At 40.3% G+C, this 4,765-nt stretch overlaps 1 long non-coding RNA gene across 1 annotated transcript; it reads right to left on the bottom strand.

The window, feature by feature from the left end:
* On the bottom strand, positions 1–2,618 carry LOC144989672 (uncharacterized). The gene is made up of 2 exons (XR_013653908.1): positions 284–2,618; positions 1–154 (listed from the first exon to the last, which is right to left on the bottom strand). It is a non-coding gene; the product is annotated as an uncharacterized LOC144989672 (long non-coding RNA).
* Positions 2,619–4,765: the final 2,147 nt, after the last annotated feature.

The raw sequence follows: 4,765 nt of genomic DNA, 5'->3' as shown, positions 1-4,765 counted from the left end.
TTTATTAATATAGAACAATTTTATTTTAGTTGCTGGGTGTTCCAGCGGGGCCAGTGGTTACGATGCTGCAGCTGAGCAGCCGTCTGGCCCCAGCGTCTCCACGGCACGCGGCTCTCAACCCTCCAGCAGTGGACGCGTCCTCACCGATGCAGTCCTTGAAATGCAGAGGGAAGTCAGTAGTTCAATCAGAGAGGTGGTCAAGGAGTTGGGCGAAATCAAGATCTCCCTGACTGAAATAAACTGCACGATGAGGGAATTCTTAAATAAATAATATTTTCCACACCTCTTGTTGTTCTTTACAAGCGACGCATCACTTCCAAACGCTGGCGCACAGCAGCAGCAAATGGCTCAAATGCGTGGGGATGGGGTTCAGGGTCGGGGCCAACACAGCAATCAGCGCCAGGGGGTAGAGGCACGTTTTTAAGCTGTGCCACATTGTGTAGCACAGCACATGCCGGCACGATTTGGCACACACTGTCACTTTCACGTGTTTCTTCCATCTGCCGACGGTGTCGCCGTTTCTCATTTCACCCGTTTTTGTGCGTACGCCTGGGTCAGAGCTTGCGTGGAGGACCGCACATTTTCCCGTCAAGTTTGCTTTTTATAAATATCAATTATTGCGTAGAGAGTGGCGTACGCCTTCTTTTGTGCGAACGCAACCTTTAGAAATGAGGCCCCAGATCTTTTTCCATTCTAATTGGTAAACTAAATTATTCCAATAAGGAACTACTAGGAAATGGAAACAACATCCTTCTGGAAGAGTGAGCGTATACGGCGATTTGTGTTACATGAAGAAGAAAAACAAATTTGGCCTATTTCTATTTTAGTCGGATCAATTGGTAATAAAGTTGGACTCTGCAATGATGAGCTTTTGAATACCATAGTTATACATTTAGGAATTGCTTTCAAAACAATGTTAAACTTGCTTTTAGTTATTCTGATGCAATATTTGAAGCAGAATTCTTCGTGTGACATAGATCTGTTTGATCTAAACAGCTGATGAACCAGAAGGATGTTTTGAGTAATCCAAGATGGATAAAATAAATATTTATGTCTATCGCTATAAGTAATGTCTTCGTTATTCCATATGTATTATTTGTGTGGAGAATAATTGTGTTTGTAGATGAGTGACCAGGAAATTAACATTTGTTTATGGAAGTAGGAAAGTTTTATTGGGATCTTTTGCACATTATAGTTACAAAATAAAAGAAAGTTTTTGCCTCCTAATTTGGAGAAAATGTAATTTGGTATGAAATTCCAGATTGAAGTTGGATTCTTAATAAAATGTCTTACGTATTTTAAGGTATTATTTAATGTACAGAAGTCTAGACAATTAAGACCACCCTTATCGTAAGTGTTCATTACAACAGTTTTTTTTATATAATGGTTTGTGTTCCTCCAAATAAAATTAAATAGCATTTTGTCAATGGATTTCAGAACTTTGTTGTCAACATTGAGGGATAAAGCTGTGTACCTTAGGCAGGAAATTCCCTCAGCTTTAGTTAGCAAAACGCTGCCTCTCAGTGATAAATCTCTCTGGAGCCACTGGTTCAGCTTTGTCTGTGTTTTATTAATAATTGGGTCAAAGCTTAATTGGCATCTGGCTTTTTATCTTTGGAAATGGTCATTCCTAGGTAGGTGATGGACTCTTTGTTTTGTCGTTAAATCTGAACATTGTAATGAGATACGGTGTGATATTATTATTTTTTCAATTTTCTTTTCTGTATTATATCCTGAATTAAAACTGTTTTAGAAAATACTGAAAGCATGTTGAGCCATACTGAGGTCCAGTTACGCAGTTATTTCTTTTTCAATAAAGTTTCTGCACGTGACCCGGAAGTAAACAGCACGAGGCGCTAGCAGCGTTAGCTTGTTAGCAGGCTAGCAGCGTTAGCTTGTTAGCAGGCTAGCAGCGTTAGCTTGTGTTCAGAGGTCGGTGGTGTTTTGTTGGGACGTTTGTGAGGTTTTTGGACAGAAAGGACGATACGTGGTTCGTGTGGGAACTCTCAGCATTTTCCAAAGTGTCGTAAATGAGTGAAGAAGTGTTGAACGGAAAGACAACGTGGATTGCTGTGATTGAGACTAGCAGATGATCGATCGGAGCTGCAGTGAAGAGGACGGCGGTGTTTGTGGGAGTTGGAGCTGAAGATCGGAGCAGGAACCATGTCTTCAGAACCTCAGGAAGGTTCTGTCAGAGAACAACTTTCTGCTGCTGAAGGAACCATCGTCCAGAACGAGGAGGAGGAGCTCAGTCTGTCGTCAGCGCAGACTGCTGGATTATAGCAGCTGGAACCCGCAGCTGCAGCTCCACCATCTAGGTTCGTTCACTGCATCCACCTGCAGACAAATAGATCAGTGGCGCCTCCAGAAATTTTTCATGGGGGTGGCCAGTGGGGGGCCACATTAAATCTTGGGGTGGCACACAAAAACCATGAGCTATATTTTTAAAATTCATTCTACCAAACGTAGTAAAACAACCTTTAGAAAACCAACAGAAAGATAAATGCCTACTGATATTTTGTAGAACATGAACTTATAGTAGATACTACTAGTATAATAACTAATAGATACTAGTAGATACCATTAGTAGATACTACTACTGATATATATATATATATATATATATATATATATATATATATATATATATATATATATATATATATATATATATATATATATATATATATTTTTTTTTTTGTTTATATTTAATGCTTTGGTGTGTCTGCTTGGGGTGTTCGGCTCTTGACTGAGAGATATCTACAATAAACAAAAAATGAAATCTGTTGTTCTGAAATAATAATAAAAATATCCTTCTAATTATTAATTATATCTGTAGACATTTCTATTCAGACTTATAATCATGAAACATTTTTATTATTAGGGTAACATAATTCTAACTTCACCAGTTGGTCCAGGAACAGGTGGAGCCCCTGCTTATGCTGAGTTCTGCCTTGTTTCTCTGACCAATGATGCTGACTGTCCCTCCTCTGATGCTGTTTCATCTTTGTCTTCCTCATTCTCTTCTGTCATTCATGCTGCTCTGTCTCATCTTCCTCCTCCTCACTACTCCTCTGTTGCTCCCCTACCATCTCTTTCACTCCTTCTGCTGCACTTTTATTCTTAAAATAAGAATATATGTTGAATTTCTCTTCATTCTCTGAAAATGGACAGACACAAGCATCAACTAATGACTATAGGTAACTCTGTGCAAACAAAAACACATCAAAATGTTGCGGTAACACAACAACCAGTGCTTAAATAGTGCCATGAAAATGAGTGGCTTGTGACAGGGACATCCTTTTTTTACTTATTAATAAGAAGTAATGACACATCCACCGCCGCTGATGATGTGGCGTATTTGCACCAAGTATTTGCACACTGGGTTTACATGTTTTGAAGACCGCATGTTTTTTACACCTTTGTAGCTGTATTTATTTAATATTTAATATTTATTTCTTTATTTAATAAGCATCAAATTTTTGATAATAATTTTTCATAATAATTTTCTGTGATATTTTTAATTATTTAATATAAATGTCATTTGTGATGTCCTTTATTGATGTTATATTATACAGATTATTTCTGAATGTCGTGTTGCTGCCACAGATAAATGGAATTTCCCCATTGTGGGATTAATAAAGTCATCCATCTATCTATCTATCTATCTATCTATCTATCTATCTATCTATCTATCTATCTATCTATCTATCTATCTATCTATCTATCTATCTATCTATCTATACAGATCTAAAGTACAGTAAACAGATTGTTAAAGACCCACGGAAAATATTTAACAGGAAAAGAAACGTAGCATTCTGGGATGTGTGATTGTGTGTGCGTGCGTGCGCTCTCGCGCGCACGCGTGTGTGTGCGTGCTGAAACCGGTGCTCGCGCGATGCAGGAAGAGAGGGGGGATAGCGCGTGTGAGGGTGTGGAGCGCATACACGCGCGGTCAGTCGCCGTTTTGGACTTAAGGAAAAAGTAATAAAGAAAGTTTATCTTTAGTGACTGAGACTGGTTCTTTTGTCTGACCGGCCCAGAGGATCTGAGGGTTCGAACGCGGAAGTGAACCACGCGTCTTTTTCATTCTGCGTCCAGCGGCTCCTCTGTAGATGTCTGCGCACTCAAAGGCAGCAGGGAGGGGAGGGGAGGGGGTGAGGGCCGGTTTAGGTGATCAGAGCGACTTGCCGCTTGCTGGCTGTGCATTTGGGATGAAACGCACAACTGATGCTACCACAGCTTATAGTGGCTACTGGGGTGGCCACTGGGGTGGCCAGGTGTCGGAGAGGGGTGGCCAGGTGTCGGAGAGGGGTGGCCAGGTGTCGGAGAGGGGTGGCCAGGTGTCGGAGAGGGGTGGCCAGGTGTCGGAGAGGGGTGGCCAGGTGTCGGAGAGGGGTGGCCATGGCCACCCCTGGCCACCCCCTGGTGGCGCCACTGAAATAGATCCATGAACATATTTGTTTTCCTCGTCTGACCTGCTCTCTGGGTTGCTATTTAAACTCAGTCAGTCGCACAGCCAGGGCTAAATAAAAAACACACTTTAGGTTTTGGGCTGAACAACAAGATAAACATTTACTGAACACTAAGTTAAACTTTTAAAACTTTAACTTGTATTTTCACTATTAAAATGAATAAAAATATCCAGGAATATTAATCCTGAATAAATCAAGTTAAACCTTAATTAATGTATAATATTTTAGTCTCCATAAAAAAGCTTTGTCAAAATTATACAAATATGACCATGCTGCAGAACAAAACAAAC

This window comes from Oryzias latipes, chromosome 2 (assembly GCF_053564925.1).
Source record: "Oryzias latipes strain Hd-rR chromosome 2, Olatipes_Hd-rR_3.1".
Lineage (NCBI taxonomy): Eukaryota > Metazoa > Chordata > Actinopteri > Beloniformes > Adrianichthyidae > Oryzias > Oryzias latipes.
The sequence above is the reverse complement of the archived record's forward strand: the minus strand, read 5'-3'. Positions and strand labels throughout refer to the sequence as shown.